This window comes from Atractosteus spatula, chromosome 12, assembly GCF_055471065.1.
Source record: "Atractosteus spatula isolate fAtrSpa1 chromosome 12, fAtrSpa1.hap1, whole genome shotgun sequence".
Lineage (NCBI taxonomy): Eukaryota > Metazoa > Chordata > Actinopteri > Semionotiformes > Lepisosteidae > Atractosteus > Atractosteus spatula.
This window is the reverse complement of record NC_142717.1, coordinates 37,913,829-37,937,888: the sequence shown is the minus strand read 5'-3', so window position 1 is coordinate 37,937,888 and position 24,060 is coordinate 37,913,829. Positions and strand designations below refer to the sequence as shown.

The 24,060-nt window shown below is 41.1% G+C and overlaps 1 non-coding gene across 1 annotated transcript; it reads left to right on the top strand.

Moving 5' to 3' along the window:
- The first annotated feature begins 20,004 nt into the window (after window positions 1–20,004).
- LOC148823013 (Nuclear RNase P) lies at window positions 20,005–20,307 on the top strand. Its single transcript, XR_016093877.1, has one exon.
- The last annotated feature ends 3,753 nt before the right edge of the window (window positions 20,308–24,060 follow it).

The following is a 24,060-nucleotide window of genomic DNA, read 5'->3' as shown; positions in this document are numbered from 1 at the left end:
CCCTTTTTATTTCTATTTTATTTTATTTATTTTTATTCCCTCTTTATTTAGCAAATGAAATTCAAAAAGATTGAGATAAAATTCAAGACACTTGGCAGATGACATTTAATGCAGATGGGTTTTACAGTACATGCAGGTAATATAAACATAACAGTAACCTATACGTGCAAAATGGGAAATTCACAAATATTTTTTTTACGGTATTTTTTTGTGATTTTGTTTTAATATATGTTTGGTAGGCCTGAGTGTCTCATTAGTCTTTCAACAGTCTCTTAAGACCAGGGTAGTACCCCTGATTGGAAAATTGCTAATTCAGCAGCCATTCATAACAAAAAATGGTAAAAACAAACTGCGTGATTATAGACCAATAAATAAATTACATGCAGAGTTCTGAAAAGAAAAGTATACTGTATATTATGTATACAGCGGTGCTGTATTGGATAAGGCAGTGAGAAAATGGGTGGCTGGATAGATCTCATCCAGCCCTGTCTCAAAAGACTTTGGGGAATCAACCTCAATGGCATGGCTGTGCAGCTGAGGGGGTGGTGTGGTGTCACTGTGGCGAAGGATCTGCGCCTGTGGCTGGAAGGTTGCCGGTTCAAATCCTGTGGCTGGCAGAGGAATCCTACTCCCTTGGGCCCCTGAGCAAGGCCCTTAACCCCAGCTGCTCCAGTGGTGCTGTATAAATGGCTGACCCTGCGCTCTGACCCCAAGCTTCTCTCCCTGTCTGTGTGTCTCATGGAGAGCAAGCTGGGGTCTGTGGGAAGACACATTTTTAATACAAGAAATTGTATATGGCCAATAAAGTGATCTTATCTTTTTCCCACACACCCTTTGCGTGAAAAAGCGCCTCCTCTTTTCATGTTGTCTCCGTGTGTCCTCTCATTCAAGTTCTGTGTCTTTTTCACCCAGGGAGAGCCCACACGAACTCGGGGAGCACACACAATCTCCACGCAGAGAGCACCCCAGGAATTGCCCCCAGGGTCCCCGTGCTGTTCACTGTGCTGCCCACCTGAATGGGATTCTTGGATCAATTAGCTGCTAGCGAACAATTGAGCTACACGGGCCGAATGGATTCCTCTCATTTGCAGTCTTTCTAATGTTCTTGTATTCCCAAAGGACACCAGTGCTGCATCCAAAGTGAGCTTTGTTGTGATCTCAAAAATGAGCATCACAGAGATAGCGAAACACTAGGGCTAGATAAAATCAGATGATAAGTCCAAATGAGGTCTAGATAAGCCCTGGAAGGCACACTGGTCTTCTACGCTAACATAAATATTCCACCAAGACACAGCCAAGGCTATTGTTATGCAAAAGAACCACCAGCCTCTTTTCTTTACAGTAGGAGTGAAAACATCTGTAATGACAGTGGATTTGGTGACAAAAGTGTTGCAAGCTTTTTGAGCTGTTCCAAATGTTGCAAGCTTTTTCATGTATTTAATTATTGTAATCCAGAAGAGATGGGGGGTCTCCAATGGCAGTGTTTTGGAAATGACAAGAAAGCTTCTGAACGGCTCCAATAGGAGGGGCATGAGGGAGGTGCCGTATTGCTCCAGAGCAAGATTGCCTGTGTGTGCTGACAGCAGCGCAGGAGTAGGGTTACGTCAGGCAACATCATGCTTGGTAAAATGAGGGCTTTGCTGAAGAAGGGGCTTGGGGTCAGTCCTCTGATCATTGCCACAGGCAGAGTCTGCTGCTAATAGAGACATTTCCACCTAACTAGGAGTTGGCAGGTGTTAACACTCCAGTGTTGAGAATGCCCACACGCTGAGCATTATTAGGAACGTTGCCAAGTAGGTTGGCTGGCATCCTTGCTCTGTTGTACAATGCAGGGGAGGTTTTCTGAAGGAAGAAAACGTGAAGTAACACATGGTGCGTGATTCCTGGGCACAGAGGGATGTTTCATCTTTCACCCCAGTGCACTTAATATTTTTTTATTTTGTCCTGTACACATAGACATTGCAGTTTATAGGAAAGCAACCCTGACATAAAGTTAAGTGAGAGAAAGGCTGTAATACAACATAGTAATGCAACATCAAAAGGCAGGCAGAAATATGAAACTGTTATGCCCTTAAAACTCATCTCAACCCTGTGACTTCTGATTGTAGTTATTACATGCTGAGCATTTAAGTCCTTTTGTCTTTACTTTTAGAAACAAGGTCTTCTTGTTGCTTATAAATCTTTTGTTCTCAACAGTAAGGGGAGTAGCTATATATTTTCTGATTCATGTTTCATCTTAATGACCTTGTCCTGATCACAATCACAATTTCAAGTCAAATTCGAAACCGGGGCTTTTCCAAGAATTCCACTGATCTCCCCGCTGCAAAGACACCATTCCTTAATTTAAAGTGCCCCCAGACTACTGCACCAAATAAAAAAAGTATCCTTCTGGTCTCTTCAGTGCATTCCGTGTACGTCCAATTGTACAGTGTTACTTCTCTTTTTTTAAGATTTAAGATTGTTAATAACTTTTCACAATTATGTTGCTTTTATGTACTGTACAGAATGTACAACATATCATTTTTTACCATAGAAAGCAACACAAATTCCTTTTGATTGCACTGGTCCTAAAACTCTGATCCAGTACCTTGCAACTGTTCAAAAACACAATCTATCAGTATCCTAGACAAATAATCTCAGAACTGGGGAGACTAGATAGACACATGCAGTATGTTTTCTCTACTCTACTATGGCTGCAAATTAAATTTAAGCAGGAGGCACATTATTAATAACAACAAGAAGAAGAAGCGAGGGATATACACATTTAGTTAAGCAATCAGTTATCTGTCTGCATAAGCATTAATATTGAAGAGATGCTGATGGCGCCAAAGGAAAATGTGTACGCATTTCTAATGAGGAGTGGGGCATAACAAACATCTCTTTTATGCGGAGAGTAATATTACTTATTAAAATTGCGTCTTAAATATTTATCGTTTGATAAATGGCCTCCTCTGTTTCCTATTTTTGTCCCTGTGGATTCAAAACAGGGCCGTGTATATATAAACTCCAAGCAAATTATTCCCTTCCTTCCGAAAGCTTGATTAAAAAATAGCTTTATCGTCTGATTAATTATTTAGACGGTGGCATAGAAATTAAATCTAAAAGTTTAAATTCTAATAACAGTAGTTGGGTAAATATTGAAGAATATTGAAGTGATGCACTTTAATAAAATCTTGTCTACCTCCCAATTATTGTGCAGTATTGGTAGGGGAGGTGAGGTGGAAAGACAAGTTAACAAGAGAAAAAAATGTCCAGAGAATACGTTTTAATGGGCTGCCAGAGGTACATCATTCTTTAGGAATAATGAGCCATAAAAAAGAAAGACGATAACCATATACTGAATGTGAGTAGATACACTTGCTTATATTCTTACATTTATTTGATAAATTCCTAGTGTTTGTGCGTAAGAACGGGTTGTTTGTCGCTTATTTAAAAAATGCAAATGATTTTTGCTTACAGAGAATCCTGTTCTGCTTTCTTGTTCACGTGATCCACAAGTCACGGGACTCTCATTAATGTCATTATTTTTCTCCTTCTCTGTATTTTAGACTTCATCTTTTACTCTTCTCCTGTTGTATGTGCTTCATTGTGCGGCATTCATTTGTTTTAACTTTTGAAAATGCTTTTATAAATCCTGCCGCGAAAGTTCAGGAGAGATGGTAGGTTTTGCCCTACCATCTAGATACTGTATGTTCTTCTTCACTTCCCCTGCTCAAACCTGTAATCTGCTCCGTGACATCACTTCCTGAAAAGCCATTATTACCTCCGTAAACCTCTCTCCCTCTCTTCCTTGCATCATCATTATTATTATCATCAGTGTGATATAAAAAAGTAAGAATTTCTCTTGTGTTTTGTGGAATCAAGTCACTTTCTACTTTGCTTTAATTGCTGACTGGGAAAATGTCTCAGAGCAGAGCAGGGCATGGTACATTTTTCCTGCTTTCGTTTTTATACTGTGCTTAATGTGAAGTGTTCTGACTTCAGGCACCCCAAGGCTCTGACAGCTTTACAGCAGGCTGTTGGATGATGAAGAGCTGAAATCAGTTTAGGTCATAAGAACAGAAAACAGTTTAATTGGAAAATAATGAGTGGGGGTGTTGTGATAATACCTTGAGTGTCAGTGATGTTTGAATCCTGAATAAAAAGCTAAGAATTAAAGGTAGATTAATGAGGTGGTAACTGACCGAAGACTGATGCTGCCTTGATATTTGACAATGCACTTCAGCTGAAAGTACAAAGGCATATGTCATTTAAAACAAAAGCAAAGATCAGACCAACTAGTGACCCCATAATTCACCAGAGCGCTTTGAAACAGGACAGGATTTTAATATCGTTGCTGAGAGGAATAATTAAAAACAAAACAATTGTGTGCAGTAAAATCATACTGTTACGGTTCCCTGTTCCCGCCACTGAGTAGAAAGCTGATCAATTATCAGTTCGTTCACAAAGGTCATTGTGAATTAAGTTATGCATACAGTGTACCACCCAAAAGCCAAATGGACACTTTTTTATATAAATTACTTCAACAAAATGAATAATAAACATAAATATGGTAATGGTTTTCGGGGACAGCGTAATGTAAATCAAACAAAGACGGCAAAAAACATTCAAAATCTTGTCCTGACATCAGCTTGCCTAGCAAGAAAAAATATAAAAGATAATGGCATTTCCACTAATATCAGGAATTATCACGAGTGCCATCACACGGGTACTTTGTCTCTGTCATATTCCGTGACAGTGTAATAAACAGGAGAAAAAATGAACAGACAAAGATTTATTTAGGGTAACAACAGACTAAACACATAATCCAAGATATCCCAACAATTATCTACAAATTATTTACAAAACTGGGACATTGTACATTACAAACCTGTATTCACTACCCTCTCAGAATGGGACTGCATGAGGACCAAGACCGGTTGATATCACCAAAGTCTTTGTAATGTATAATAATCATTGGAGCTGCTTTGAGTTATTGCCTGTCCTTTGGGTGTTCAGACTTTTTATTTTATTTATGCCTGTAAAATTGTTGTCCAGTCAAAGGTTTTCAATTTTTTTTACCCTGATAAACCTCTTGCCTGCATTAGCTCTGTGTTTCAGGTCCCTGTCATACTGCATGGAGCAGCAACAGCCAATAAGCATGGAACGATTTTTCCTCTACATAAGCAGATCAAATGTTTCTGTAAATTGTCAGAATCCATTCTGCTGCCACCATTATTAGTGTGAAAAATATGGGGCAGGGTTTTGAGAGGGAGTAGATTTGGGCTTGAAAGTTTTAAGAAATGTCTACCCACTGTGATCCTGACTGTAGTTTCTTCTTCCTTCCGGAAGGAAATCACATTTTCAGGTAGGCAAATGGAAGGGTGTTTGTTTCTTTTCAGGGTCTTTTGTTTGAGGACCTGTGGGACATTGAAGTCTTGTTTGCTGTATAAAAGAAAAAAGAGGGATTTAGAGGGAAGAGTTTCAGTGGTAAAACCGTGGTGTGCTTTGGCTGTTGTTTTCGCTGGACCTTAACCTTTCCATCACTTTGGTAAATGTTTATCTTGGTCCCATCTGTCCATAAAACTTTCCTGGCTCATCTTTGTACTTTTTTACTTTCCAGGCAAATTCCTAAGCATAGTGGAAGCAATTTCATGGCCAGGACATGCACGACTGCGTCTGGAACTGTCTCGGGTGTAATTCACAAAGGTGTTAATGCTTAATTTAAAAGTTACCGTAATTCCATTTGAGGGCAATTTCATTAATTACTTTATTTCCATTTGTGCCTTTTTAGTATCTTGCTTTTTGAAATAGAAATGAAGTTTAATAATCCCCATGTGGCAGAACAATTTATGCTTTTTTATAAATTTCGAGTCAACAGTTATTTTTCCATACTTCCTTCCTATTCAATTACCAATTCTCTTGTAATGGACCCAAACCCCTTTATTTTCACTGTATTAATAAAGTACTGTTTTCACATTTTCACTCCGTCACTTAAACTGTAGTTGGGGCTGTTCTTCTCCTAATTATTCAAGCTTATTGGAAATGAATTGGGCAATCATTTTTTATTAAATCCCTGTGTGACTGCCGTAGGTGATGGCTATGTTTTCTGCCTCTTGGTTCTGTGCATAACCAGTTTGTTATCCTTCAGTGGACGGCAACTTCTCAGCCTTTACTTTAAGCAATAGGTATCTCGGAATGTTGTGTGCCTCTTGACAAAGCTACGCTGAGGGTGCAATACTGTTCCGAAGGCGTGTGAGATGACGGCCAGCAAGTGTGCCAGAATAAGGTTACTGCTTTGTTGGGGGAGGCCCAGGAATTCAACCAGAAAACGGACGTACTGTATGTCCTTGCGAGAGTGCATTACAGATTGACTAGACTGGTTAGTCCCTAACGGAACACAAATCACATTAATACAGCAGTCAGAGCATTGAAATCCTTGTTTCTGCCTTCATTCACCTTGTTGTCTTTAAGGTAAATGGCATTTGGATTGTGACTTGCCTGACCTTCACAGTTGTGGCTGGTTACTTTTTAAGAGGCGGCTACGCTGCTCTTACAGAGGTGACAAATACGTAACAGTGAATCTTTCCCACAGGAAATATAGCTTGTAAGTGTCTATTGCTCCTACAAATTACTGTTACTAATGAACAGCTGGTGCTTTATGGCATTCATTAGGACCATCAACCTAGAATAGATGGCCTGGCCTTTTTCTTCTAGACCAGGTATGCTCTGGTCTTGGGGGATCACAGCCCACCAAGACTGGAATCATGCACCTCTTATCTAGACATGCATAAAGCTTATTTCCGAAAAATTTTGGAAGGTAACCATTCTGCTAATTGCACAGAAATCAAGTCCCTTTTAATCCTTGTGATCTAATGATCACAGTTGACTTACAAATGCAGCCTGATAATAAAATCTGGAATTTGTTTAATGAGATAAACATAACACACTGGTTACACTGATAAATAAATACTACGGGGCTAAACGCCTCACTTAGTCAATTGCAGCCCTCCATTGTTGCTCAGCTCATGCCTGAGTGAATACTAAATTTCTCTGTCACACTTCAATAAACCTAATTGTGCAAAATAAATGAGCTAATTTCTGAAGTTCCAGTGTCTGTGCAGAAGATAAGGATACTGATTGATTGACTTTCTTTAATTTGAAAGAGTGTCAGTTATGCATTGAGTTGAAAATACTCTTACATATCTGTTATTCACTACATGCACAGCTTTGAACCCACAGCCAGTATTCTTCCATCTTGCTCTTTGCAGGGAGCATCCAAGTGGGTCCCCATGGATAGAGAATGGGATACAGTCTATCATTTGCATTTTTAGTTTATGCTGTTTTTAGCAGCATTGCATGCGATAGAAACCCCTAAGGGCTTTGAAAATTATTCTGTAAAAGGCAGGTACAGTATGACATAAATGAATCATGAGACTTTAGAGAATTAAAGTTAAATTCTGCTGCATCTTGATAGAACTGCAAAATTAAATACGAAAGAAAACATTGCTGAAAGCTGGGGAAAGGAAAGAGTAACATTCAGAAAACAACCCATGATTTTTCATTCTCTACCCTTTGCGTATAAGGCAATAGGGAAAGAGGCAACTTGGCAAACAGTCATTTAGTCTGGTCAAAAAAAATCTCTCTTCCGGTGTAACATTTCATTTCATTCTGTTTTTCCAAAGGACTTATTGCCACAGCTCCAAGAAACCATTAATACTTTCACCATTTTGTCATTTATTTCATTTGATGTCATTTTTGTTTACGGCCGGGTCTACTGCTACAGCTCTCTGTACATTTTCCTTCCCATCCACTAATACCCTTGTGTGGAGCACTGTGTAGGCCTGAGGACTGAGGGGCTGCGGGTTCAAATTCCAGATGAACAGCATGCTCACATTTTCACAGGGTGCTAAAGCCAACCCACCTGTATCAGTTATATGTAGAAAAGTGTACTGCATGTGTTATAACATAAGTAATATTAATATGTAAGATGAAAAAAAGTTGCATCCAAATAAATTGATAGTAAGAACAAAAGAACAGCTACAGATGAGAGGAGGGCATGTGGTTACCTTTTGATAATTAATGGCTAATTGAGGTGAGGATCTTATTAAGCCACTTCTTTTGACAATCCAGAGTATTGGCTTAAACAGAATGGCTGGGTAGCGTGTTTCATAGCCTGCTTTCTTAGTCCAAGAAGTGGCTCCTGTTCTCTGTTTTAAATACACTTGCATATAGATTCAACTCACTTATCTTTCACTGCTGATTCTGGAGAAGTTCTCTGGGTTGACTTTCTCAGAGCCTGTCAGGACTTTGAATGCTTGTGTCAGGTCCCCTTGTAGTCTTCTCTGTGCAGGACTTTAGAGAATTAAAGTTCAATTCTGCTGCATTTTGATAGATCTGCAAAATTAAATTTAAAAAAATGTAAAAAGGTTCAGTTGTTTTAGCTTTTAAGACCAGGAATGTATGTGAAATACAGTATGTTAGTAAGACTAGTTTCCTGAAGAAACACAAAATACATACTTTAATTACTTGTACGAAATAATCTTAACTTTAATATTTCAAATCTGCATTACCTACTTCACTAGGCTTTAATGTCAGAATCATCTATTTCTGCATTTCAGGATTGTTGTATGTGATCTACACATTTGCCAGCTACTGATTGGATTGCTACTGATCTGACAAATCTTCTACCAGAATACAGGGAATGTGCCACACTAAAGCAAAGCACTGAATAAATGTCTTTCCTGGGTTGTTTCAGAAGTGCTCTCATAGGCAGCGAAAACCCCACACATGTTGTTCAGAGTTCAACGTGACAGAAATGATACAAGAAACAAATAAGTCGGGAGATAATTTACTCTTTTCATATGTGTGAAAAATGCATGTAATGAATGCTACCGCTGATAATTCTACCCAGCCATGTTGTTGGTAACCTGGCTTCTTTAAAGAAACATCTGGATGTTAGCACCAGATATATAGCAATATATAGTAAACTGGGGCATGCATGCCTATTCGGTTAATGTAGCTATTGTTCAGAATATGTGATTGGATGATTGACTGTTATGTAGGTGCATGCTTCCTTCTCATTGGTTGGGCAATCAGTCAATTAGAATTAGCCACCCAGGTAAGTTAAGATACTCTCTCTTACACACACACAACTCTTCATTGTTTTTTAGGGACAGCATTTTTGTAGAACGAAAGCCTCTGGTTTTTACTGACCAGATACTGACTGATACTGTGTTGCAGTTCCCTTTGCTGCTGTGTACAGTAGAATCAATAATAGATGCACTAACTTTTTATACACTTAAAGCACCATTTGTTTATTCATACTATGGCAGTAATAACACTGAGAATCCAAGCCTTGAACAAATGTGCAAAATTACTTAATGTGATCACAAACACCAGTAAGCTGACATTAGACACCCTCTTGACATCAGAACGTATATGTGAATTTTACGTCATGAGGGTTTTACTAAATGTTTCCAAAAACATGCCCCCATTTCAGCTTGCGTTTTTTTTTCAAAAGATCATGGATCAGGCCGTCTTGAGAAGAAATTGTATTGCAGTGTGACCGCAATATATCTGTTTTACTGTCGTGCAACCGCTGAGAAAATGCGAGAAGGGAAACATTCTGCAAAGGTCATTCCTAAATAATCCTGGACCTGCGCCTGGATGTTGCTAAAATCTTGCATGAAGTTACAGTTAGGCTGAGTCATCATTGCCCCCCATCAGTATTTCAGAAAGCAGAGCAGCCAGGATTGTCAGGGTGAAGGTTATGAAACAGGGAGAGCTTGAAAACTCCAAGCATCTGCTCAGAGGAAAATAACTGTCAACAGACGTGAGCATCATGACTCAGATCTGAGTTTATCACTCATAAAAAGACTTGAAACAGCTGCTGCTCTGTGGTGCACTGAAGTAGGATACACGTTGCTGTTTTTTTTTGTAATCTCCCTCGTGTTACTTTTTTAACAATACAAATATTACAGGTTTCCCTGAAATGAGGAAAATTGCCTCATTTCAGATTCGGGAAAGTAGTAGGCAGAGCTACTGGAGCAATGCATACATGTGAGTTCGTTCATCCATCCATATTCTGCTTTTTGCAATTAAGGGTTGCGGCGGAGCTTGAGTCTATCTTGGTAAGCAATGGGCACAAGGCAGGGTACACCCTGGACAGGACGCTAGTCCATTGCAGGGCACACACAGACACAAACACAGACACACATCCACACAGATGTGAGTTTTCACTAGTAGCTGACGACGACCGGTAAAATATTATTAGGACACATTTTCCCAACATTTCAACATTTGTGTGAGCAGGAAAATTCAATTTGACACGAATATCACATACACTAATCAGAAGAGTTGCGGGTGTAGTCTCGAAAAGCGAATTAAAAACCTGAAGAAGTGATCGGTTTCTCACTGTCTCTTCTTAAATAAACACGCGCACCAAGGGACGTGTAAAGATTCGGCCCGTCAGTCCAGCCACGAGTTCAAAAGGGCTCGAATCTGCAAATTTACGAGCAAGACCACTGTTGCACTTTTTATGCAAAGCCCATTCGTCAACGTGAAAAAGAACCGGGGTGTTTTTTAAGGGGCACTGCGTACAAGGTTGTCGCGGGTAGTAAATAACACATCCGAGAAGCAACACTGGAAAGTCCATCGTCTCACACCTGCGGACCGCGGCAATATTGGAAACATATTTTTTATTTTCACATAAAAGAAGTGAACGTATATCTGAATTCTTTAATAAACTCATTATCCGTGTGTTTGTACTTACGGTGGTCTTATGCGCTAACATGAAGCGATGAGCTCAGAGTCCTCTTCTCTTTGTGTTTCCGGCCGGTCCTTGGTGTAGAATACAGCGTGAGGGCACACCTGCCCTCTGAAGACACAGGTGTGGGCGCTTGTGTTAGATCCTCGGGTGAAGTCGAGTCTTCTGCAGTCTGCAGTGTAATGACCCAAACCTCTTTGCTTCTCCTGCTCTATGAAGTTGCCCACCCGCCTGTCGAACAGCACAAACGACGAAACCCACCGCAATCGTTAGTGCTGTGTTTGTGCCGGTTAGTGTCGCTGTAGGTAGTGTTTGTGCTGCTTTTGTTTCCGAGATATAGCGCCTTTTTTCGGGTAATCACGTGACTATCTAAGGGTACTTGAACTCCTGATTGTGATTAAAACAATAAGGGGGGATTTGTTTTCCAAATCTGTCTGGTCGGGTGGGGTGGATGTTTCAATATATTTCAATATAGCGCCTTCTTTTTCTGGATTTGACGTCAGCAAAGTCACGACCACCAGATCTTTCAGTTGTGATCTTTTGATCTGTTGACCCCAGACTTTGCAGCCTTTACACGAATAAACAGTCTTACATTTAGGGAGGAGTTACTATGTTAGTTCATTGGGTTAGGTGTTTTCTTTTCATTTCTAACCATGTTCTCGAAAACGTATTGCTTGTATCCTTCTTTCATTGGTGAAGTGACAACAGTTTCCAAATTACCGCTGGTACAACACGAGAGCCCATATTCACATTTTTAGGTATTCAAGATCGATATCATTTAACAATAAAAAACACAATTGAAAACACGAGCATAATAATATAATGATCATATACTTTACAATTCTATTCATTTTTTAAGTACAAAGCAGAAGGTGTTTCCCCTACCTTAAATATACGATTAAAATTGTTCAAATACCATGTATTCATTTCAAAAAGCAGCGGAGACAGTTATATTGCAAATAAAAAATATTTTTATTTCGAAGAGTATGGGACATTGTGAATCAATAAAGACGTTAAAAAAATAAGCCAATGTAGTTATTTTGCAAATAAGTAAAGCGTTTTAAAAATAGATTCTCATTGACAGTAAACAAGCCGATCCGCCTGGCGCTGCTAGCATCAACGGCTCTCAGACCCGTGATTGGCTAAACCCCCGAACAGGTCGGGCCGCGATTGGGTGAAGAGTGAGAATCGACACTCTGATTGGGCAAAGCGTCACAGCGGAAGTTCTGTGTGTACCGTGTGTGCTGTATGAGCACGCTGGATACACAGTAACACATCTACTGGTTTCAAATTACTGATCAATCTAAGAGAAGTCGCACTGAGGTCAAAACTGAATAGCAGACAAAGAATGTAATGGCGTCCGCAGCGCGTTCACGACTCTGATAGCATGTCACGACAGGTGTGCGCTCGCACCACGATCACATCGCGATATCGATTGCGACTGGCGCATCACTGTCGTGGCGCCACTGTCATGACATTAAGTCCACATATCTTGATATGACATACACCGGCAAAAATGCCCCCCCCCCCCCTCCCCCATGTCGCGACATGAAAGGCCTCATATCGCGATATGACATACCCCGGCAATAAAATGCCCCGCCCCATGTCGCGACATGAAATGCCCTATATCACGATATGACATGCCCAGCCAAAACGCCCACCCCGCATGTCGCGACATGGAGTCCATATATCGCGATATAAAAAAACTTGTCACGCCCATGTCGCGACATGAAGCCCTTATATCGCGATATGACATACTGCGACGAAATGCCCCGCCCCCATGTCGCGACATAGAGTCCATATATCGCGACACGTTCTATCTGGGTATATCATGTCCCGATATGAGACCTATGTTGTGACCGTGGTGCCAGAGTGGCATGGAAGCACGGCGCCAGTCGTGATGTATACTGCCGCAATATACATGCGATATACATGGGGTCCCGATCATGACATGCTGCGGAGGTCTGCCGAGGTCGCGATGGTATCCCACAGTTACGCGTTTGGCAACAGCGTATCATAGTAGGGAAAGAAAAGGAAAACGTGCCTTAGAAAATAAAAACGATAGATCCTACAATCACGGTGATTTTACATACATTACAACAACAGGTTTATGTCATATATGGTTAACTTGTTGGCATGTCTTAGTACTATTTCACATCTAAGGAGGCTCATATGTTTTTGGATATTGATTGTCTTTAAAATGTTAAAAGTAAGAGCTAAACTGTAACCGTGCGCTTGAACCCGGCAAACCGGGTCACTGGAGTTCAAAGGCACCATGCATGGTCATGTGATCACCGGAAAACCAAGGCGCTATATCTCGGGAACGAAAGCAGCAAACGTAGCACTAACGAATGAGACCGGTTTGGTTTCCCTACAACATAGTAGGGGGGTCTAAGTGACGTCACGACCCCGAAAAAACAAGTTGCTCTATCTCGGAAACCAAAACAGCACAATCTTTACTTTCAACGGCACAAACAGGCACAAACGTAGCACTAACAAATGAGGTGGGTTTAATCGTTTGTGCTGTCTGTAGGGGGGCAACTTTACGGAGCTCGATCCCACTCCTGCGGCTTGGTGTAGCTGCCGGGGGTCGGCACGAGAGACGGCGGGTGGGCAGGAGGGCATTTCCTTTTCTTGCCTCTCAAGGTCGGGGAGAAAATAATACAGCCGAAGAGCAAGAGCGAGTTAATTTCCTTTGTCTCCTATTCAGCCGGTAATGAGGGCTGCGTGTGGGACGGGCGGGGGACCCGAAGAGGCGCTGACCTGAGGATGACTTCATCCTTCAGAGGTTTATCATGAGCCCCACACCGTCAGCCAGTCAGCCTCACACAGCGAAAGCAGGGACCCGCCATCTGCGCTGAAGTTAATGAGAAGGAGAAAGTGTGAGGAGGTGAGGGATGTCACTGCCACCGCTGTTAGGAGGTTAGAGGAGCGGGGGTTTGAAAGGTGGCATTTCTGTCCCTGAACACCAATAACATATGCACTGCCTTTATTCCTCACTTGGTTTTTTTTTCCCGCTTCGCCAGGAACACGAGGGATGAGCCGAGGCAATTTAATTGTAATCGACAATAATGCATAAACATGCACGGAGTGAATATGTATGCCGTAAAAAAGAAGAATTTAATGCCGTGTTTAATATTACAACAAAGGGACATGCAAGACATACTTTTGAGGGAGATGTTTTTAGTTGGTTTTTGTAACAGCACTTTATTTCACGATTTCTAAACAGATAAAAGAAAAATTAAAATTCAGGGCCAATTAGGAAAGGGATTTGCAAGCACTTAAAAAGGAACGATACCTAGAAAACGCACTGTACAGTACAAAGCTCATTTCAAAACAAAACTTAATCCGTCAATAGCCAATGCTGAAGACTGCATAGCCCAGCTGCAATGGAGGAATTTGCCTTTGGAACAAAAGATTTAGAGAACGGAATAATCTTGAGACGGAAGAAGAGAAAAGGCTATTGAGTTCTTTCAGCTCAGATGTTAATAAATAATCAGTCCCTTACTGCATTCTCAGAATTTTTGTGGCTATTAATTTCTTTGTTGGAAAAGAAAGCTTAATTCCCAAATCCCCATTTACTTTCCAATCTTCAGAGACCTTTTGATTTACCAAGAAAGACCAATCAAAGGTTATTGACCTTCATGGATTTGACAGTTCAATTACAACCTATTCAAATGCAGAACAGTCTGCGAAAAAGACCCAGATTGGAATTGGAGAAAAGAAGAAAAGGGTATTTTTAGTCGTACCATATTAGAAAAAAGAGAACTGGGTAATACTATTCCATAGATAGAGAGATACTACCTACATGTTTTCTTTTCATGAGCAGTTTCTCAATACAAATTCGCAGGAGAGGCAGGAATAAATGCTTACCATTCTGAAATGAATTTACCTGCACTTGGATTCTTTAATTGTACATAATATGAAAGAAAAGTGGGAATACTGCTCAGTGCCGAGAACTCAAGCCGAGCTCAACAGGGCAAAAAACTAAAAATACAAGCCACAAAAGTTCAAGCTAGTCAATTTAGTTCCAGTGGTGAAACGTAACCCTATCTCGCTGTACTATAACATGCGGGAAACATTAATACTGCCAATCTAAAACAAGACAGCTTTTTTTTTTACTTCTGAGTGTCTCGTAAAGGTTTTCCTGAATTGATCCTTTTCAGTTTCATCCCCCTGTATTGTAATTTGCACTCCTTTGGATATTTCAAACCAAGTTGATTTATAACACATCTCTCTGCCTCAGGTATTGAGAAAAAAATAATAAAATTGCTATGCTAGACTTAGAAGTTTAGAATCAAAGTATGAAGTTCACTGTATTTAATTTTGTGGGCTGTGAGAGCAATATAGCACTTCCTATTTGATGATTTTGCTTTTTGTTTGTTTTGTTCTTTGGATTAACAAACAGATTTGTACAGTAGCAGTTCTGTCAACACACGGATAGTTTGTAGTGGAGACATCTGGTTGGGATATTTACAAAGGATGACTTCTGAATGCACTGAAGCTGCTCATTCACATCTGCAGTCTAGACTAACTGGCACTGTGGATTGGGCTCCATCCCATCTACAAAACAACTGCGACCTTCCTCGTTTTATCGACTGAGATGTCCCTGTCTCGTGAGCTCATATATTCCAGGCGTGAGTGTTCGGGGGGAATGGCGTGTGTGCTGAAGGAACAGGCAAGCCAGAATAATCTATTTGTTCCTGACAGTTCATGAGTCCCACCCTGTGGGTAACACTGCCTGCCTGTGGAGTAACATTGAAAACTGCAGGGTGTTTTTTTTTAACTCAATTAGCACTGTCAGCCTAAAAAAAAAAGGTATTTTGATGGTGTTTGATTGGTGTTTTTTGCACTGCAGTTTTGTTTGTACAGAAATGACCTTTAATACACATATTTATCTTTTTATGCTCTCTTGTCATACGTGACACCAAAGGTTTACAGACTTCACAGTGAATCAGTTCTGTGCACCAGTGTGGAAAACCGTTAACCTAAACATGAACCGTCATCATGTTTTAAACACAATTTGTGCCTCTTTAATGTAGTCTCTACAGCACAACCACAATGCCTTCGGTGAACATTCATAAGATATTTCACCTTTGCTTGCGTTTTGAGATTTTTGCAGATTTGAAAACATCCATTGTTGTATGAACTTGGGAATCCAGAAAAGGAGGAGACCAGCAGATGTAATGAAAACGAGTTAAGAAACTCATTCCAACTGTTGTTGCAAGGTTCTCACCAAATCAGGTTCCACATCATGGTTTGGTTAGTCTCCTACACATACACAACCATAAGAAAGAAAGTGCTATCCTCATTCCATTAGGCAGAATTACACTCTGAACTAACACGGCAGTCCCTCACCGGGCAAGTGCTCACACGAAACATTCAGAGTCACTTCATCCAGCCAGCATGTCTTTCAAAGGTGGGTGGAAACCGGAGCACCTGTGAACGTGGAGAGAACATGCAGACTCCTCACAGAAGGAGTTCCAGTGTGGAATTGAACCCAGAATCCAGGAGGTGTGAGACCGCAGTGTCAAGCACTGTTGTGCTGCCATGATCTCTAAAAATTTACAAAATGATATTTGGCTAATCCTCAACTTTAGCTAGACCTAAAGGAATAAAGTATTGTGTTTTGGAAAAAGTGGATTTTCTATCAGTCTAAATATATCCATGTAAATTACTGATGGAACAACAAATGGCAGGTATGTTAAAAAACATATTACAAATATTATTCATTCGATGTAAAATTAAGTCAGTTGCCATGTACTGTTTTGCTGTAGGCAGTTACAAGCTAGACTAATAAATTAGTTACTGTTCTGCTTTAGAGCCTCCTAATAGCCTGTATTACCCACTGTTATATATGTGGATTAGCACATTCTAACTGCATAACAATGAAACTTCACACAAAGGCCAAATGCATTTCGAGATGGAGTGTAAATGTCAAAGTCGCGCCACCGATGCAAATGGATCATGCTTGAAGATTTAATAACAAAAAAAATGAAAAAAGGACGAGTCACTGGGGATGAGAAATGGAACGTACTGTTCCTGAGTGCTACGTCTCAAGTGCATTGACTGCTGGGTATGTCTGTTCTGAGCCGTGCAACAAACACAATGTAAATACGTGAGATTTGCAACAGAAATGTTAGACATACTGAACTGGAAAAGGGGATGCTAGCATTTGCAGTATTGCTCCATCATCAGCCTGAAGTGACTTAAATCAATTATGCAGAGAATCAATAAAGTTTTGAATTATAGCCATGCTCAGCTTTTGCTGTAACTGTCTCAGCCTTTCCTTCGAAAGATCAAATCAGTGGGAGATTGGCTTAGTACCAAACACTAATGCAGTTTTTCAAACTAAGTGTTTAAAATTCCTAACCTACGGTTTGAAACATTTGATTCCTTATTCTTGTATAGCAATATAAAAATGTCGTTCAGGCTTATATCATGGAGTGGGAATGAGATTACACTAGAAAAGAAAGCTCAATGCTGTATTCCTGAAATGATGGCATAAGAAATGCCCTGTCCTGAGAATTTCACAACACAGGGCTGGCACAGTAGGAAGAAACTGGTGGCCTTCAACATTAGGTACCTCTCGATTAGCCTCTACATACAGTATGAGTAGGCATTCTGATAAACTCTTTGGCGATATCAGATGACCATCCATCCATTTTCTAACTACTTCATCCAGTTCACGGTCGCCAGCAGAGGGGCACGAGTCAGGATACACCCTGGACGGGACGCCAGTCCATCACAGGGCACACACAGTCACAGACAAGCACACACTCAAGCCAGGACCGGTTTTCCCAGAAGCCAGTTAACCTACCAGGAAGTCTTTGGACTGTGGGAGGAAAGCGGAGCGCCCAGAGGAAACCCACACAAACACGGTGAGAACATGCAAACTCCACGCAGACAGCAGCCTACGTCTGGAGCCGAACCCAGGACCCCAGAGCGGCGAGGCAGAAATGCTAACCACTGCGCCCTCCACGACCGTTAGAAGTGAAATATTGTTGTTGTGGCTGCGTATTATCATGAAACAAGAGGCTGAGTTGAGAATGCTTGGCTGGCTCTGTGGGAAACAAGGCTTTTAAACCAGAGTGGACACACAGAAGGAATTTTTCATGTTCAGTGGTGAAGAGCTGGCAGCAGAAGATGTGGGTATAATTCAAAATGCAAGCTGTGAGAGTGCCCATTGGATGCACCCTTTCTCTCTCAAGGCCTGGACTTGAATAATAATCACTTCTCTGTGTGATGTGCTCTTGATATTACTTCCTAATGACATTCTATTGCTGAGCTTCTCCTTTGCCGTGGTTACTTGGAACTTCAGCCGTATGATAAGATGACCATAGTTCTGTAAAAACCCAGTCCAAGCCCTCTCCAAAAAATATAATCAATATTAACAATGCAGGCAACATTAGCTCATCTTGCTGGGTCTACAGTGGTGTACTTCATACAATTTCATAGTTCTGGCTCAGATTACCACAACTGCGTTTTCAAACTGATGTCAGGTCAGTTTGACAAAACTCAGAACTGCCACAGAAAAATACACCTAGCTCCTTTCAGCTGTTTATTCATTACCTGTCCTTGGTAATTAAAATACCAATTGCGATTTCTTTTCCATTATGGTCAAGGGCACGATAATAATTTGCATTGCTGGTATTTTTAGTGTGCAGTGACAATTCATGGCATGGTATGTAAATACTCCCTCAAGCAGAAGGGATACTCCCTCAATCACTTTTGTTGGATGAGTGTTTAAAAAAAAATGCAATCAGTTTATTGCAGAGATGATAATATACTCGTAACAAATGAAGTGGGAGTAGTGAGTAGGCCTCTGAATTCATAAATAGGTTCAAATCTCTGGTGGAGCACTGCTGTTGTACTCTGGATGCAGATTCCTCAGTCAAATTGCTTTCAGGAAAATGCCTAGCTATATCGAGGGGTATCAATTCATTCCCTTTAGGTAAAACCGTCAGCCAAATTAATAATACATTTAACTGTCAGAAAATTAATATTGTATTTTTTCATTATTATTATATTTAAAATAACATAAAATAGTGTTATGTTATGGAGTGTCTTATCCCTGAAGAGCCTCCATAAGCTTTTCTCCAAAACACTGATCTGGAATGATTCTAAAAAATCAACAATTGTTAGAATATCATATCATTTTTAGCTCTTTTTTTTTTTGAAGGTCACTTTTAGTGTCTTGTTATTTCTTTCTGGCGAGCTCGGCAAGCAGCTCACGTGGTGGGCCGAGACCGTGGATTTTCTTTTCTTACTGCAGCTCCTGCCTGAATCCCTGATTTCATTACTCCTCTCCAGAGGGGACAGCCCGGGCTGTATGAGATTGTCACCTGGCTCGGCACCGGGCTCCGCTGGATTCTAATACTGCTGCTGACTGCTGGCTCTGTTCGCTTACTCTGTCTCAGGATTACTGACTCAATGACTCCACAGACTGAGGAATGTAGTCAACGAACAGAGCAGCTTGTATGATCACCTGCCGCAGTTTGAGAATTCTTAACAGATGACCATATGAGCACAGGAGCTCCGATCTCACTTAGTCTGTCATTCATGAGGAATAATAGCAGAACCTAAGAATGAAGAGTACTGAAAAGTGTTTGAGTGTCGAGTCATGGTACATTTGTCTTAACCTGCTTGGCTAAGGGCCAGACCCCCTGGCTGGAGGACGAGGGGACTGGGATCCCCATTCAGAGAGAGAAGTGAAACAGGGAGGAGCTGCAGAGCTGAGAGATGGAGGAGGAGGATTGCAAGAGAAGAACATGAAGAAGAAATAGGCTGGCGTCAGCTATTTCACTTTTTTTAATTGAGGAAATGATGTCACGGATGATTATGATTTTGGACACAGGAAACCGGGTAAAGGTTTATTCCATGCTGAAAGGAACAGAAAAGTGACACAGTGTTTCGGCTGTGGAGCCTCCAGGCGTGAGGGAGAAAAGGGAACTAGCAGATAAATGAAGCATGGGAGGACAAAGCACAGAATAGTTAAGAAGGGGCAGGGAGCAAGGAGTAAATGGGCACGAAGCAGGTGAGAATGAGTGTCCAAACCAAACTCAGGGAGAGCAGGAGCAGAGGCGTGAAAAGCCAAAATCTGCAAATGAACAGAGAGGATGATTATGATTTAGGACAGCTGAGAGGAATTGAACTTGGCTTCTTTCATTCCCTCCCAAACTTTTGGTTGAAAGCGATACCATTTTCCGGAATTTTAAATACCGGTTCAGGAGGCAAGACCCTGAACCCACCACCTTTGTACAGGAAGCTCACTGTTGAGGTCACGTACCGAGTCCCTGGTGACTCCACCAATCACCTCGGGGAAGGTCTGAGACAGGAGCCAATTGCTGCCCCAGCAGGGCATCACCTGACGCGGGTGAGTAGCGCACTTCTAGCTCCCCCACTTGCTCAGTATTGTTTCAAATCTCCTTTCAGTCGCTCCCATGAGTGAGGGTGGAGGAGGGATCCGACACTCTCATGCTTGGGATCATGCTGACATGCCCTCAACCGGCCACAATAAGCCAATAAATCAATATAATTCAAATTAAGTCTCTACTCCATCTTAATTAAGATGTGTCATTACCACTGAATACTTGTAGCTGCAATATTGGTGCAATTGTGTCAGTATTCACCTGAGGGCCTTGATATTGATTGTGGCTGACTGTGCTATCTCCTCAAAACTGCAACAGGTACTGTCTCTAGTCTCTCAAACTCTTCTGCTAGATTGGCTGTCTTCAATACTCGACCGTTAGATAACAAAAATCTGATTTTCGCTGATTTTCTAACGAACCAGAAAGTGTATTTCTATCCCCCTGCTGACATTAGAGACATTAGAGACTTACTGAATGGCTATTTGATGTTCAACGAAGTTCACCCCACCGGGGTTCAATAATGCAATATTGAAAAGTCTCCCTCACAGCCATTCATTCCTTAGATGTTGGTGTAAATGCAGTTCATGTGCAGAATGTTCATCCTTTGAGTGCTTGGTGTTTTTAACACAAATGGATCTCAGCCTCTGCTTGGATCTCTGTTTTACCCTCTATAAGGTTTTTACCTGTGTTTTCAGATCTCTCCTTCCTCCAACCTGATGAAGTATTTTAGTTCTCAGTGTCTTCTGTACACACGATGATTCTGCTGACTGCCTCTCAGCTGATGATTTATTAGCAGACTTAGACCGTTTCAGATTTACTCAGCATGTTAACTTCCCAACACATATCCATTGCCACACAGTTGACTTGGTTAATTCTTGTGCTGTGGAAACGTCTTCCTATGAGCATTTGAACTGGGTATATGTGTCCACAAGGCTATGAGACCTGCTTCTTCCTTCACCTCCTGCTAATAGTAAAAGCAGACTATGCATTACCTTCCCTAGAATGTGGTAAATTCAAGCAGTCTGGTGGTGAGGATTGCAAAATATTTAACTTAGTGTAGCTCTGATTGTTTTGCTAAATGACTCTACTGCCATTTACAGTAAAATTGACAATCTAGTTCCGAAAAACAGTTTTAGTTTAATTTTTTTCTTCTCCTGCTTAACAAGTTGTATGGTCATTGTACAGTATTTTGTATTTTCCTTTGTACTGGCTATTAACACAGTAGCAACTGCCAGTTTACTGCAAAAGCTCAAATGCTGTGATGACCCCGTTGCTGTTTAACAGCATTTCTTCACTGGGGGAGGAGAATTTCCAGACAGGATTTATTAATTTAGCTACTAAATCATAAATTTTAAAAAATGAAGGGGTGGAGGAACCAAAGACGAAACATCTTGGGCATTTCAACCACTGAAATGAGAGTTGCAAGCAGGATTCTTCTTGCAACCAGGAGCAGAAAAAAAGAACCACAGAGACAGTGGTTTAAAGCCTGCTGCAGGAAATCCACATGAAGCTGTCAAAACTTTACAGAAATAGCAAAGGGAAGCCAGTGGTCAAGAATTATTAAAAGACTCAAGAGAAACCAAAATAATCTGCGTATGTGACACAGATAGTTTCTACATAAGACAAAAAGCTTGTCATGGTAGAATCAGCATCTACATTCAAGCATTCCACAATATTCATTTCTGACGTTAGGAAACAAATAAACTTCTGGATAAAGAACGTGGTTTCTTCTATAGAAGTCTTGTCAAGATTCTGGGCCTCATCCTGTAAATAATTTTAATTCTGGAGTCGGTGAGCTCACCTGCCCACTTCCGGTCAATAAGCACCATAAAAAGAAAGAAATCAGGCTCAGGGATCAGGCAGGGACACTCTGCAATAATGCCCAGTGTGTATATGACACCGCATCAAATAACAGAGCCAACATTATAAAGGTGATCCTGTCGGGCTGGACGCATTCTGATCTTGATTTTCAGAAGACAATCATTCTTTAACATTAGGACTGGGAAACTATGCTTTTTGCTGGGTGTTTGCATTTCCCTGCTGAAACTCCTCTAGGAAATTGTTAAAACAAGTTTAACAGTTTCTTCTATATTCCTGTCAGGTCCATCTTGGTCAGTTGTTACAAGATGAAGTATTTCGCTGCTTTGCTGCTTACTTTGATCTACGTGACATACAGTACTTTTTCAAGAAAACGTGGAAATTGTTGTTAAAATATATGAAAAAGCAGCATTTTTTTACATTTCCTGCGTGGTCTTCATTAATGTTAAGTCAAAGGATTTCGAAAAAAGGCATAAAGGAAAAGGTTAAAGTTTTTTTTCCCCGACTCCCATGAAAGGAAACGTCTGCAACAAGAGTTTTAATCCCTTTGTGCAAAACCGAATTGTCTGCAACCCCCCCCTGCCCCCCCTACAACCCCCCCTTGCACCCCTCGTGTCTTTGACTGCACCAACAGAACTCTAGCTCTGCCATTAAAGCCATTTGCATCTGACTGAGAACCCATTAGAATTTTAATTAGCCTGACCTGAAAGGCAAGCCTTTCTCAGCCCTGAACAAGGCTGCTGAAGGCAAGAGCACTTTACAGTCAGAAAGGGCAATGCAGATATGTAATTCCATTAGCCAAACCCATTGTCATAATCAATCAGTGGACGCAATATTTTATACCAGTGGGTGCAAGGTGAACCAGGGGCCTGCGGACGAGCCTTTAAAGCCTTTCACAGCTACACGCCAGGTTCACATTCAACTGCGCTAACAAAAGGAACATAAAGGGGGGATTTTTCTGAACTTCGCCTGCTGAGGGCATTAGATTTATTCCCTTCTGTAAACTTCTCATTTTATTAAAAAGGTATAAGTTTCCACAGAATATGCAAATACGCTAAATATATTTTCCCATTTCCACATTTCCAGTGCACCTCATTTATCCCTTTCCTTTTATGAGTAAATGCAAAAACCACCATCCATTAGGTAATTATTTGGACAAGTATTAAGCCATTCAACTTCTGAGTACATGTACACTGCCTTTATAGCAGCGTAAAGGGCAGTCGAGTGTCATTTTTATTTCCCGGTGCTGCCAAATGATTTTCAGCACGAATAGGATACGACTGCTGTCACTTTACATGTAGTTTGCGGGACATGAATAACATTTTTAGAGTCGACCCTGGGAAATGTGGGGGCTGTGATAAAAATGAGCTAAGAGTTCCACAAACAGTTGCTGATTTTTACTAAGGACGCCGCTATTTCATAGGCCAATTAAAAAAAAACAACAGACTCCACTCCAACATACTGAAGCACTTGCAGATAAGCAGGATGGGCTAAAATGCAATTCACCGCTCCTTTGGAATAATGTTAAAAACAGCAAGACTAGAGCATTGGACAAAGCTCTCAATGTCCGGATTAGGACGTATAGGACCAGAAATCTCCTGAAACGGCACACCCACTTCACAAGCCAGAGTGAGGATCGCTTAGACCAGTCTTCTTCAAAAGAACTGAGAGGATGAAATTCAACAACAAAGATGACGTTGAAACACCAAAGTCTCTACTATGCTGATCGTAACCGGCAATGCATTACAAATCAAGGTGCGGTTTGTGAAATCTGAACTGACGAAAGGGTTTTGCAGAGCAAAGCAGATCTTTTAAAATGACAACAACAAGAAGGGGAAACCAACGTAAGTCTTTCTGAATGCAGGCCCTCTTCGAAGGCTGCCCCAATAAGCTGTCTTGCCTGTCTTGTCCTCCCTTGGCTTCTTTCCTCTGCTCCGTTATTCTCTTCTGTTCATTTCTTCCTCAGATTTTTCTTCCAATGCAAAGCATGCCCAGAGGATGAGTACGCGTACCGGCGAACCATGATCAGTGTGCAGGAAATGGTGGAGAACAGCGAGACCTCTTCCATGTTCTCCATCTTGCCCCATCACATCGGCACACAGGTGACACCTGCGGAGAGTGGCT